General features: G+C 38.2%; 1 protein-coding gene across 8 annotated transcripts in view; it reads left to right on the top strand.

Moving 5' to 3' along the window:
- Positions 1 to 14,626, top strand: part of LOC129742680 (mucin-19) — a 652,529-nt gene that overhangs the window by 95,474 nt on the left and 542,429 nt on the right. Inside the window, exon 4 of one of the 8 annotated variants that reach the window (XM_055734608.1) lies at positions 14,152 to 14,221. The exons of the other annotated variants lie outside the window; for them this stretch is intronic. The gene's annotated coding sequence lies outside the window, so the exon portion shown is untranslated. The remainder of the gene's footprint in view (positions 1 to 14,151; positions 14,222 to 14,626) is intronic. 8 annotated transcript variants of the gene reach the window in all.

Below are 14,626 nucleotides of genomic sequence, written 5' to 3'. Positions count from 1 at the left end.
TGACAACTTCAATAGTCAATGCTAAAGCCGCTTCAATACCTAAAGTTAAACAAAAATTTAATCAACCTTAATTGATGATGATCTCCAGTTTTTAATACGACTGAAAAACATTCGTCGACGCCAATATCAACGAACTAAGGATCCTTATTAGAAATTTATTTATTGCGACCTTTGAAAAGAGATCAAACGTCGTTTATATTTTATTCGTAATGAAAATTTCCCAAAAGCAGTAGAGGACATAAAACCCTACTCAAAGCTATTTTGGTAATTAACTAAAATTCTGAAAAATCCCCAGAAGCCAATTCCTACTATAAAAGAAGGAGATAAACTTATTTAACTAACGCAGAAAAAGCAGCTCCATTAGATCGAATCCCGATCACGGCACATATAGTACTCTTTCTGTGGGCTGATGGTTTTAGCATTTGTAAGATGCTAGCCATAATATCCTTGAAAGATGTACGCCTTAGAGTTAAGTAAAATTAGATCTCTTCAAAGAAACAAGAAGTTTCACTGAGATCCTATATGTGTGTGTTCGTTTTTTTAAGCTAAAAAATTAGCCCAAAAGTTTGAGTCTGCTCACGGTTGTAATTTAAACGTTTTAAGTCCAATTGGTGCCAAATTTCCCTAGAATTTGATGATATTCTTTCTAAACAAAATGTATTTGAAAGTTCTTGAGAGACAAATATTGACGAACTTAAATTGATTTTCAAAAAATTTAAAAAAAATAGAAAGCTCCGGGGTAAGATGGGATTTTCTATATTCTTTTTAAAAAGTTTCCTGAAAGCATTTTAAATTTTTTAGTTAAAATCTTCAATAAATGTTTTCACTTGGTTTATTTTCCCAATAAATGGAAAAAATGCCAAAGTAACTCCAATTTTGAAACCTAGAAAAGTGCTTCAGAGCCTTTAAGTTATCGACCAATTAGTTTGCTTCCTTCTTTAAGTAACCTATTTGAGAGAGTTATTTTGAATAGAATGATGATTCACATTAATCAGAGTTCTATTTTCCCTGATGAACAATTTGGTTTTCGTCATGGACATTCTATTACACATCAACTTTTGAGTGTAACTAATATGATTAACGCTAGCAAATCTGAAGGTTATTCAACTGCTGTTGCTCTTCTAGATATTGAAAAAGCTTTTGATAGTGTTTGGCTTTAAGGTTTATTAGCTACATTAGCTCGATTTGATTTTCCTGTGTATCTCACCAAAATTATTCAAAATTACTTGACTAGCCGAGCTTTGCAAGTAAGCTATCAAAATTCATGCTCTGAAAAGACTGCCATTAGAGCTGGTGTCCCTCAGGGCAGTATACTCTGGCCAATTTTATAAAATATTTTTACTCCTGATCTTCCTTATGTACCGGAAGGAAAAGCTAGAAGATTATTTGCTGATGATACTTTGCTTTCAGCCAAAGTAATTAAATTAAATCATTTTTTGAATTACTTAAAAATGTGAAAAATTTCTCCTAACGCTTCCAAAACTCAACTTATTTTATTTCCCCATAAGCCAAGAGCGATTTTTTTTAAAACCTAATGAAAAACATTCCATAACTTTTAATGGGGTTTCATTAGAATGGTCTGATCACGTGAAGTACTTGGGAGCCATCCAGAAGATTCAGAACAAGGTTTTGATAATGATTTTGCGGCTTCCACCTTGGCACAGCACCGAAGATCTTCATCGGATTGCGGGCATGGAATCTATCGAAGAGATGGCCAACAAAATCATCTCTAACTTCAGAGGCAAATCGATGCAGTCTTTCATCGCAGAGATTCGTTCTCTTTATAATTATTCTAATTTGAGGATAGTTTTTAGTTTTAAGTTTAAAATATTTTTGACATTACAGGATGTTCTCCTACAATAAATACTTGATTGCGCTCAGCAAAATAAAGTCTTATAAATGATCTTTTTATTATCTAGTTAACTATAGGGCTCTTAACAGTTCATTATTGAGCTGAACACCAAATTTAATGTATTAATGCAATATATCTACATGTAATGATGAATTGGTACAAATAAAGACATATTTGAAAAAAAGCGAACGCGGATTATGCACTTGGAATAGATTGGAAACATCCCCCCTTTGTAATGATAACACATGCAACGGAAATGGATTATGCAAATGGAACTGAAACCCCTGGTGTAACTTGTTTGAAACAAAACGAATTGTAATGAAATTTTTCTCCACTAATTGAGGAAAAATTCCAAAACAAAGTACTGTCAAAATATTCCATATCCGACAACTAGGGGCGCAATTATACAGATAATAAACAGTGAGTCCAGATTTAAGATGATCCATGCTTTAGGCTATGTCTTTAGTACCCTAAAAAGCTGCCGATACTCGTATCGCGGCGCCTCTTCGCTGGGATTGAACACTGATCTCTGGTGGTTGAGTTCCAATACTCTGAATCGTAGCACTGCAGGAGGTATGCTGGAAGGGCTCCACGGTACGAACGTACCCAGATGGTCGTGCCATCTACCAGAGCTGCGGCAACACACACGAGCTTGGAACAGCTTTTATAGCGATGGGAAAGATGCAAAAGCGCGTGATCGGGTGGTGGCCGATCAACTCACGAATGTGCCGGTTGAGAATCAAGGGCCGGTTTTTCAACATCAGCATCATCAACGTGCACAGCCCTCACCTCGGAAGTACCGGTGACGACAAAGACGAATTATACGCGCAGCTGTCATGTTGTGACGCGCGTCATCGGGGATTTTAATGCTCAGGTCGGCCAGGAAGAGGAATTCAAACCGACAATTGGAAGGTTCAGTGCGCACCAGCTGACCAAAGAAAACGGCCTCAGACTTATTGATTTCGCCACCTCCCAACGATGAGTGAAGTTAAGGAAGCCATTCGCCAGCTGAATAGAAACAAGTGGGCTGGGAAGGATGGCATCGCAGCTGAACTCATCAAAATGGGCCCGGACAAGTTGGCCGATTGCCTACACCGGTTGATAGTCCGGATCTGGGACATAGAACAGCTACCAGAGGAGTGGAAGGAGGGGGTAATATGCCCCATCTACAAGAATGGCGACAAATTGAACTGTGAGAACTACCGAGCGATCACTGTCCTCAATGCCGCCTACAAAGTGTTGTCCCGAATCCTACTCCGTACCATTATTCATCGACTTCAAAGCCGCATACGACACGATCGACCGTAACGAGCTATGGACAATCATGGACGAGAATGGCTTTTCCGGAAAGCTGATCAGATTGATCAAGGCGACGATGGAAGGAACGCAGTGCTGTATGCGGAATTTAAGTGAATTGTCGAGTTCATTCGAATCGCGCAGGGGGCTTCGACAAGGTGATGGTCTATCCTGCAAGGTGTTATTCGACGAGCGGTGGGCGAAATGCGGGGCACGATTTCCAACAGATCCAGTCAACTTATCTGCTTTGCCGATGACATTGATATATTCGGCAGATCATCTGCGGCGGTGGAAGAGTTCTACCGCAAACTGAAATGCGAAGCAGAAAGGATTGGGTTGATGATTAATACGTCCAAGACGAAGTACATGCTGGCCTGCGGATCCGAGACCGACCGAACCCGCTTGTCCAGTAATAACAAGGTCACTATCGACGGCGACGAGCTGGAGATAGTCGAAGACTTTGTCTATCTCGGCTCACTGGTGACCGCAGACAATGACACCAGCCGTGAGATCCGGAGGCGAATTATCAGCGGAAGTCGTGCCTACTATGGACTCCACAAGCAACTGCGGTCGAGAAGACTTAGCCCTCGCACGAAGTGTAACCTGTATATGACGCTCATTAGACCGGTTGTTCTCTACGGGCACGAGACATGGATATTGCTCGAGGAGGACCTGCGTACACTCGGAGTATTCGAGGGACGAGTGTTAAGAACCATCTTTGGCGGCGTACAGGAGAACGAAATGTGGAGGCGAAGGATGAACCACGAGCTCGTGCGACTCTACGGCGAACCCAGAAGATGGTGAAGGCTGGCCGGATACGCTGGGCGGGACATGTTGCGAGTATGCCGAACAACTGTCCTGCAAAACAGGTGTTCGCTACGAATCCGGAAGGAATAAGACGAGCGGGGGCGCAACGGGCGGGTGGTTAGACCAAGTGGAGCGTGATCTGGCGAACATGGGGTTCCCGAGAAATTGGAGAACGGTTGCCATAGACCGAGTGAATTTTAGGAATTATGTTCGTCAAGTTATGTCGTGAGACGGAATACTATGTTAATAAAAAATAAACTTTGAAGTTTGGCGTAAGATTTTTGGCGACCTAAGGCGACTACAAGACAAAATACATGGCAACCGTCAAAAATTGACATAACGTGTTTGAATATTTGTGCACATCGTTAGTTTTTGGAAACAGACTGCACCTGGAGCTATTTTAAGAAGTATCTAAATCTAAATCTAAAGAACCTAGATTACACCTCTTGTCGCTGCACATTCAGCTTCACAGTCACGTGAACACGAACGGACTGGTAAATTCATACCATAGAATCCTTAATGAAGAAGAGTTCGTGTCCTTGTGCTTGCGAGATGCGATGGATTTGGTTCGCTGCTCGGTGGATTCGTTCGGTCGGGTTTTGGTACATAAGAACCACCACCAGCCACAATAGCCTGTGGTACAAGTCTGGAACCAGATTCGGGGGAGTTGAACGGCGATTCCAGATGTTGGACGACAACAGAAAAAAGAAAAAAAATCGGAGTCACAGGACTCCAGCAACGCTGCTGCATCCATCCAGTCAGTCAGTTTCAATCGAATTGCATTCGTTGACGGACCATTTTCGGACGGGAAAGTTTTGTCGTTTCCACAAGTGTGAAACAAAGAACTGAGTCGTGGATTGATTAATCAAAACTGAATCAAAAAGGACCTCCAAAAAGGTGTGTGTCAACTTTCAATTTCATTCACAAAACCTGTCCGTCCCGGACGACGATTTTTGAATCCCATAAAATTAAAACGCAATAAAATTTAATATCCCTCATAAGCTGCTCATCGTTTTTGAAAGGAGGAGGGTTGTGTGATGTGAATTTCTAAGAAAGACGACGAATGATGTTGTTTGGGTAGGGGTTCGCGTGTCTGGAAGGACGGAAGTTTGCGTCTCGTTCCAGGAAGAACGGATCCTCTCGTCGTCGTCGTCGGTGACCTTGAGACAGATTGATTCAGAGGTCTGTTTGCGCTTCATAGTCTTCGTTTGGGGATGGTTCTTCTCATTGTTATGTCGTCGTAGAAATATGTGCTGGGAATAATGGCTGTGTGATGCCTCCAGGAAGCGGATGTACTCGGCGAATATGTGTGCACATAAAAACTAGTACATACCCTTCGAGTGTCTGGATCCTGGATCTGTGTAAGGATTTAACGAAGAAGGGGTTCACAGCCAGAAGGAAGTCTAATGACGCGGAAGAATCCTTTTACCCTTCTCTCTCGGTGGCGTGTGTTTGCTTGCTTGCTACTTAGATCAGACGGGGGAATCTCAAACGAGAAATTCGAAGACCGATGATTTTCACGGAAGAAGTAACTAAATCGCAATTTATTGTTTGCCGCCAGGAGAGGGTCAAACAAGTGTTAACGGGAAGAAAAATGAAAAAAATACCCTCTTCTGCTCCGATTTGTCTGGCAGGGATAGACTGTTTGCCGAAAAAGAAAAAAAAACCAACGAAGGTCAAGCTCGTGTATCTGTTTTTTTTCTTCGAATTTCTTTTCCTGCTTGAAATTTGAACTAATGGGAGCTGATTTTTCTCAAACAATCCGAATTACAGATTACAACCATCGAAAGAGATAATGTTGCTATTTATCAACTTGTTTACAATTGTTTTCTGATCTTGATTTTTCCGTAACTTTCGAATTAGGTATGGATCTGGTAAATTTCAAATTTAAGATTTCAAGTTACGATTTGAGATTCAAATTTCAGATTCAAGTTTTGGAATCCAATTTAAGATTTCAGATTCAGATTTTGGATTTCAGATAAAGATTTCCAAATCTAGATTCAGATTAAAGATCTCGATTTCAAATTCAGTTTCAGACTTTGATTTTGGTTTAGAATTTTGATTCAAATTTCAGATTCAGTTCTTTAACCCTTCATTTCATCATTTCATTTCAATCGGTTTCCCAACCGATTTTTACAAAACTCATGGTTTTGGAAACCTCGTAATGTAACTCAAATACTCAAATGTATCATATGTGTGCTATGTATTGCAGCACTAGTGTAATTACACCATTAAAATCGATGTGAAATTTTCTTTCTGATGAGTTTAAATTTATTTCGGAAATCTTGCGTGAATATACTCAAAATCCAGTGCAAAGTTGAATTTAAATGCAAGAACATCTGAGGAATTGCTGATTGACCAAAAAGTTGAAAAACAGCTACTTTGAAAATTCGTCAAAAATTATATGTTTCGTATTTTTAAAATCTATATATGCAAAAATTACGTCAACTTTTCAATCCTCTTTAAAAAATTTATCTGGTATGAGTTATACAAATTTTGAAAAGTTCGGTTTTTACACCACTTTTTTACATTTTTTGTGGTTATGATCTTAAAAATTTTCAAAAAATATATATCCTTTTGTACAACATATAGCTTCTAACTTCAGCTTTCTAGGAAACTAAGTGAAATTTTTTTTAGCATCCCGTAGCTGATCTACAGTCTATATCCGAAGCATGTTTTTCGGATTTTTTTTCTTACACTTTGAATAACGGAAAACTGAATTGTTGTAGCTTGAGAAACAATAGAGGTATAGCAAATTGACACTAAAGGTCTAATTAGGGAGTTTTTTCTTTGGCTTTCAGGGTGCGTCCATAAGCAGTTGGAAATGATTGCACATCTTGCTTATTGTGGTTAAGATTCAGACTTCAGATTTGAATCATAGTTTTTATTTCAGAATACCAGATACTAGATTGGTTCTTTCTTCTCTTTAGTTCCCTTTTTTTAATCCAGCTATTTTCACTTTCTCTACTATTTCGCTTCTTTTTTTTATAAGTTTTTTTTCATTTTCCGTTTTCCCTAATTTTTTTTTATTGTTTTTTTTTATTTCTTTTTTACCTTCTTTTCATTTCTGTCTTCTTTCTAATTATCATCTGGTCTTTTTTGTTCTCCTTATTTTTCTTATTCCCTTCTTCCTTTGATTCATTCTAACTTTTATTATTTTCCGTTTATAGGGTTTTTCCTTTTTTTTCTTGGCTCCTTTTTAACATTTTTCTTTCAGCTCTATCTTATGTCTTCCTAATGCCTTTTCTCTATTTATTTTTTTCTGTTTTTTTTAACGAGCACACTCACATAGGATCTCAGTGAAACTTCATGTTTCTTTGAAGAGATCTTCTTTCCTTAACTCTAAGCGTACATCTTTCGAAGTTATGATGGCTAGCGTCTTACAAATGCTAAAACCAATAGACCACATAAAGTGTACACTAAGGTTTTTTTTACGCGGTTTGATTTGCTCAGTTTTACTAACACGGCTTCTTTTTATGCGGTTTTTGCCATGGATATGATTTTTTTTTTTTGTCTTTATTAGAGAGACTTTCAGCCTTTGGCTGGTTCGTCTCTCTGGATACGATTCTTCTACACGCCTCTCACGAATCAACACGTTTTTCGAGCGAAAATATTTCAAGTCCTATACGTTAACGATGGAATTCATACCGCGTAATAAACCCTAGTGTACTGTGTATGCCATGACCAGGATTCGATCTCATGAACCTTGGCGTAAAAGACTATTGGCGGTTGATCCTATTTAGTCAACTACAGTTACTTTTTTTTAGAGTGTATGAATCAACGCTTATTTCAAAAGTGATCGAAAAACTTACATTGATTTTTCATTATTCATACTCATACTCATTTCGGGTTTTCAAAGTAAAGTGGGGAAATAAAGCAAACTAGGGTCTAAACTAGGCTCAATTTAGACTCTCAATTAATTTCTCTCAAAGTCCTCAAACGTGATAAACTCAGCGTCACCCAAACATGGGTAAAGGCACTGGTTTGGCAGCAGGCCAGCGTACAACGAGTGCCGGTTTTAACAAAGTTGGTATTCAATCGAATACCATTCGGTTCAAAAAACACTCCTTCACGTGTAATTGCAACGAATGATAGATTACATTTTTTTTTCAATTCAACTATATTTTTCCAATTTAAACGCAACAACGCGTCACAAAACAGAGTTTGTAATAGAAAAAAAATCAAATAAGTTCTATTTAATCTATTTTATTGATTCGTGATCATGTCGTTTATCACATTTGGTTACATCTTAAATTATACTAATGCCTTTCGGTTTAATATACATTCCAACTTTCTTTCAGTGAATGATGAATCAACCCACTTCTTCACACCTTCTTTAACCGCACCGTGTCGTTATTTTTGCGCATCAAGGCACTCATTTGTGTGATTCTACGACTCGATTTCTAGCGTAGTTCACCTTCATTAATGTGTTTATAGTGGGAAACTAAAAGGTGTCACCCATTGATGAGTAACTGTTCTTTATTGAAAGTTGCGTCCCAAAGACACCATTGAAAACCAACGAAAAATTTAGGCTCTGTACTTGGTTTATCCAAACTGTTTTTTTGGGAGTTTGTACAGCCACCTTGTCCACCTTCTTCGCCGCAGAAAGCCAGTTTGCCTTGAACTGCTGCTCGTCCTTAGCAGTTTTTTTGGTTTTCTGCCGCTTGACAATAGCCCAGTATTTCTCAATTGGGCGGAGCTCTGGCGTGTTGGGAGGGTTCTTGTCCTTGGGAACCACCTGCACGTTGTTGGCGGCGTACCACTCCATGGCCTTTTTACTGTAATGGCAAGATGCCAATTCGGCCATAACAGTATGGAACATCCGTGTTTCTTCAGAAAAGGCAGCAGACGTTTATTCTTTCACGTAAATTTCTTGGTTGACAGTCCCGGAAGCTATGAAAATGCTGCTTTTTATGCCACAGGTACAGATGGCTTGCCAAACCAGATATTTCTTAGCGAACTTTGACAGATTCATGTGCTAGAAAATATCTGCTACCTTTCCCCTTCCTTTTGCCGTATAAAACTCCTGTCCTGGAAGCTGCTTGTAGTCGGCTTTGACGTAGCTTTCGTCGTCCATTACCACGCAGTCAAACTTCGTCAGCATCGTCGTTTACAGCCTCCGGGATCGCGCTTTGGCCGTCGTATTTTGTTTATCATCGCGATTTGGAGTCACTACCTTCTTGTAAGTCGATAGTCCGGCTCGTTTTTTTGCTCGAAGCACGGTTGTAGACAATACACCCAGCTTATTTGCGGCATCTCGGAGAGAGAGGTTAGGGTTTCGATTGAAACTACCGGCAACTCTCTTTGTCGTCTCAGCGGCTTCTTTCAGCTCTATCTTATGTCTTCCTAATGCCTTTTCTCTATTTATTTTTTTCTGTTTTTTTTTAACGAGCACACTCACATAGGATCTCAGTGAAACTTCATGTTTCTTTGAAGAGATCTTCTTTCCTTAACTCTAAGCGTACATCTTTCGAAGTTATGATGGCTAGCGTCTTACAAATGCTAAAACCAATAGACCACATAAAGTGTACACTAAGGTTTTTTTTACGCGGTTTGATTTGCTCAGTTTTACTAACACGGCTTCTTTTTATGCGGTTTTTGCCATGGATATGATTTTTTTTTTTGTCTTTATTAGAGAGACTTTCAGCCTTTGGCTGGTTCGTCTCTCTGGATACGATTCTTCTACACGCCTCTCACGAATCAACACGTTTTTCGAGCGAAAATATTTCAAGTCCTATACGTTAACGATGGAATTCATACCGCGTAATAAACCCTAGTGTACTGTGTATGCCATGACCGGGATTCGATCTCATGAACCTTGGCGTAAAAGACTATTGGCGGTTGATCCTATTTAGTCAACTACAGTTACTTTTTTTTAGAGTGTATGAATCAACGCTTATTTCAAAAGTGATCGAAAAACTTACATTGATTTTTCATTATTCATACTCATACTCATTTCGGGTTTTCAAAGTAAAGTGGGGAAATAAAGCAAACTAGGGTCTAAACTAGGCTCAATTTAGACTCTCAATTAATTTCTCTCAAAGTCCTCAAACGTGATAAACTCAGCGTCACCCAAACATGGGTAAAGGCACTGGTTTGGCAGCAGGCCAGCGTACAACGAGTGCCGGTTTTAACAAAGTTGGTATTCAATCGAATACCATTCGGTTCAAAAAACACTCCTTCACGTGTAATTGCAACGAATGATAGATTACATTTTTTTTTCAATTCAACTATATTTTTCCAATTTAAACGCAACAACGCGTCACAAAACAGAGTTTGTAATAGAAAAAAAATCAAATAAGTTCTATTTAATCTATTTTATTGATTCGTGATCATGTCGTTTATCACATTTGGTTACATCTTAAATTATACTAATGCCTTTCGGTTTAATATACATTCCAACTTTCTTTCAGTGAATGATGAATCAACCCACTTCTTCACACCTTCTTTAACCGCACCGTGTCGTTATTTTTGCGCATCAAGGCACTCATTTGTGTGATTCTACGACTCGATTTCTAGCGTAGTTCACCTTCATTAATGTGTTTATAGTGGGAAACTAAAAGGTGTCACCCATTGATGAGTAACTGTTCTTTATTGAAAGTTGCGTCCCAAAGACACCATTGAAAACCAACGAAAAATTTAGGCTCTGTACTTGGATTATCCAAACTGTTTTTTTGGGAGTTTGTACAGCCACCTTGTCCACCTTCTTCGCCGCAGAAAGCCAGTTTGCCTTGAACTGCTGCTCGTCCTTAGCAGTTTTTTTGGTTTTCTGCCGCTTGACAATAGCCCAGTATTTCTCAATTGGGCGGAGCTCTGGCGTGTTGGGAGGGTTCTTGTCCTTGGGAACCACCTGCACGTTGTTGGCGGCGTACCACTCCATGGCCTTTTTACTGCAATGGCAAGATGCCAATTCGGCCATAACAGTATGGAACATCCGTGTTTCTTCAGAAAAGGCAGCAGACGTTTATTCTTTCACGTAAATTTCTTGGTTGACAGTCCCGGAAGCTATGAAAATGCTGCTTTTTATGCCACAGGTACAGATGGCTTGCCAAACCAGATATTTCTTAGCGAACTTTGACAGATTCATGTGCTAGAAAATATCTGCTACCTTTCCCCTTCCTTTTGCCGTATAAAACTCCTGTCCTGGAAGCTGCTTGTAGTCGGCTTTGACGTAGCTTTCGTCGTCCATTACCACGCAGTCAAACTTCGTCAGCATCGTCGTTTACAGCCTCCGGGATCGCGCTTTGGCCGTCGTATTTTGTTTATCATCGCGATTTGGAGTCACTACCTTCTTGTAAGTCGATAGTCCGGCTCGTTTTTTTGCTCGAAGCACGGTTGTAGACAATACACCCAGCTTATTTGCGGCATCTCGGAGAGAGAGGTTAGGGTTTCGATTGAAACTACCGGCAACTCTCTTTGTCGTCTCAGCGGCTTCCGGTTTTCGATTTCTCCCCGATTCAGACTTCCTGGCTGTCGAAAAACGTTCCCCAAACACTTTAATTACATTTGAAACGGTTGATTTGGCAACTTTTAGCGATTTTGCAAGCTTTGCTTGCGAGTAGCTCGGATTTTCGCGATGCGCGAGCAAAATTTTGATACGATGCTTTTCTTCCTTGAGCGGTATTTTGACAACTGAAGAGTGAATTCCAAAATCAAAATAGGAGCAACATTCTATTTAGAGTTGATGAAGCTGCAGTGCGATTCTTTATTAAAAGCGAAATACATTGAAGTGGCTGTACCAAAATTTTACAGCTATTTGCCTGAACGATACGTTAAGTTACGGAAATTTGTGGCCAGAATTCTTGCTATGTTTGCAAGTAGCTATCTATGTGAGCAGGAAGGCTACAAAAACTCCTCATCGTTCGAGATTATCTGATAAAAATTTAAAAGTGTTTTGAATTTTAAATTGAAAGTGTCAGTGACAAATAAACTTCAACCTGATATCAGGACAATAGATATAATGCATTATAATATAAGAATGTTAAACATTAAAAGCTTACATAAAAATTTAACGCAAAATTTCAATCTAAGTTTGCTTATAACCATATCCCATTTTATTGTATCTAATTACCGCGAAACTCATATGTTATGTTTTCTAACTGATTTTGGCTGCGGCCTTCTACGTTAAAATTTTTTTAATGCGGCCCGCACACTTAAACGAGTTCGACATGTCTGATTTAGCAGGTTTTTATGTTGAAAATTTCGAGATCAAATGCTCAGTTATTTCCAGGTATTGTATAAATTTGTGCTAATTTTCTCAGCCAATAAAAATACGGGAAAAATTCTGCAATGTTTACTCTAGGGGGCCCCCTTAAGTTATACATATTAGGGTGGAACTATTCGAGATATTATTTGACCTTACCTGTTATATTAAACATTTTATTTCCGATTTTCATTTCCTTTACTAGTTTTCTTGAACTTGAACAGTATGATTAAAATAATGTTCAAGTTTTAATTTTCCTCAGGACCTTATCACGGCTTTGCTTTTAACCCTTGTGCCTTTCCATGTTTTTTTTCTTTTTAATTGTTCTTTTCCTTATTTATTTATAATCCATTTATTTGAATGTCCTTGTAATTTTATCTATCAGGCGTATTGTAAATATTTCATATAATATTTTTTAGGGTTTCTCTACACTTTCTTGTGTATTTTCTGTCGTCTCTATTTCTTAGTTTTTTGGTGGTTTGAGATTCAGATTTTAGTCAGAATCAAAATTTAGATTTCAAATAAAATTTCTGATTTCAGATTTCAGTTACAGATTTCATATTTAGATATCCGATTCCAGATTAAGATTCAGAATTCAAATTTCATATTAATATTACAGATTTCAGATTCAAGTTTTAGATTCTGGATTCAGATTCGGATACAGGTTTTTGATAGGAAAGTTCGGATTTCAGATTTCAGATAACATAGCCCTTTCTATATTTATAAAATTTGCATCATTATCTTTCGCCTTTTCAATGAATGTTTTCTGGATATTATTTTAATTAACACTTCGCGATAGAAAAAACCACCTTATTTCTTCTCGATTCCATCCAAGCAGCCGGATTTGTCCTTCCCCCCAGTGACTCGAGTTTTGTTCTATTTTTTTGTTATTGCTGCAACTGATTGTTCAAATTCGGTTCCGCTACCTCCTTCTGCTTTCATTCATTCCTTTTCCCTGCCGAATTGCTCAATTCAATGATTTCCACTTGGGGTCACCAAGGAATTGTCTTGTTTGGAATTGTTTTCCCGCTCCCTTTTATTTTCCTTTTTATAACTGTTATGTTTCCTTGTTGTGCTGAAGCTTCTTCACCACTTTTTTTTTCTCACTTTCTTAAAAATCATCGACGAAAAAAAAAATCAACAAAACTGAAGCGTTGATAAAAAAAAATCTAGCCAAAGCGGAAGCGTATGCTAATGCTTAATGGCAAAGGACAATGGCGATTGTTCTATTTTCAGTTTTGGACTTTCTTGAGCGAAAAGGGTGGATTTGTTTTTTTTTCACTCTATCTTCGAATTGTATGGCATTATTTGACTAGTCCATCCTAGGGTGATTTGCTTTCTAGGAAACAAAAGGAGGATATCGTTTTCATCCAGCAAACGGTTTTGAATAGTGATTTTTTCATTAGAATCGTCAGAAAAAAAAAGTTTCAATTGGAGGATGACTGTGGTCTATTTCGTTTTGCTTTTTCTTTAATTGTCATAACAACAAACTTAAAACAGAATCCATTGGGTGGGGTGAAAGGCTCTTCAGACATGGAAGTTCGTTTAATCATGAAATATCTTAAAAATATTGCGGATCAAATTCGAGATATCTCGTTTTCAGCTTGCCGCAAGTGTACTATTCCAAGAAGCATAACTAAAATGTTATGAATTTAGTAATCAAACTAAATTTGACGAAATTAAACACAACACTTTTGAAACAAAGTTCTGAAAATGAATTTACGGTTTCCACCTTGGCACAGTACCGATGATCTTCATCGGATTGCGGACATTGAATCTGTCGGAAAGATGGCAAACAAATCTATCTCAAACTTCAGATGCAAATCGATGCAGTCTTCCTTAGCAGAGATTCGTTCTCTTTATAATTAGTTTAATTTTAGTATAGTTTTTAGACTATAGTTTAATTTTTTTTGTTGACATTAAAGGATGTTTGAACATTTTAACGATCGTTTTACATTTATTCTAATATCAACATTATTCTTTCTAATTACAGGTAGACATCTTCAAACACAAACGAGTTGGACTTGAAAAAAAAAACAAAGGAATAGTGCTTAGTAATAAAGGTAATTTTTAACTTGAATATTGAATTCAAACCCAAAAAAATATTCTAAGGCCGGATATTTTTCGTTTGTTGAAAGCGGGCCCCTAATGAAACCTCCTATTTAGCCTAATGAAAATGCTTATTTAGCCTCACAGAACAGTTTCAACACAGTTGGAAGGTTGTAAGTTTAATTCGAGTGTCAAAACCAGAAAATCAGTACGTATGTAGGACAAACGGATAAATACTTTGAGACATAATGGGCATCTTTTTTTTGTTGTCCATCTAGATTCTTTTTGGGAATTATATTTCGATGCGCCATCTGACCTTTGGTTCCACCGAGAACCTTGATGAAATTTTCCTTTGAAGGTGGTACGTCATATTTGCTCTACAAAGCTACAAGTCAATAGTAACGAACAAAGCCATATGC

This window comes from Uranotaenia lowii, chromosome 2, assembly GCF_029784155.1.
Source record: "Uranotaenia lowii strain MFRU-FL chromosome 2, ASM2978415v1, whole genome shotgun sequence".
Lineage (NCBI taxonomy): Eukaryota > Metazoa > Arthropoda > Insecta > Diptera > Culicidae > Uranotaenia > Uranotaenia lowii.
This window is presented reverse-complemented; position numbering and strand designations above follow the sequence as displayed.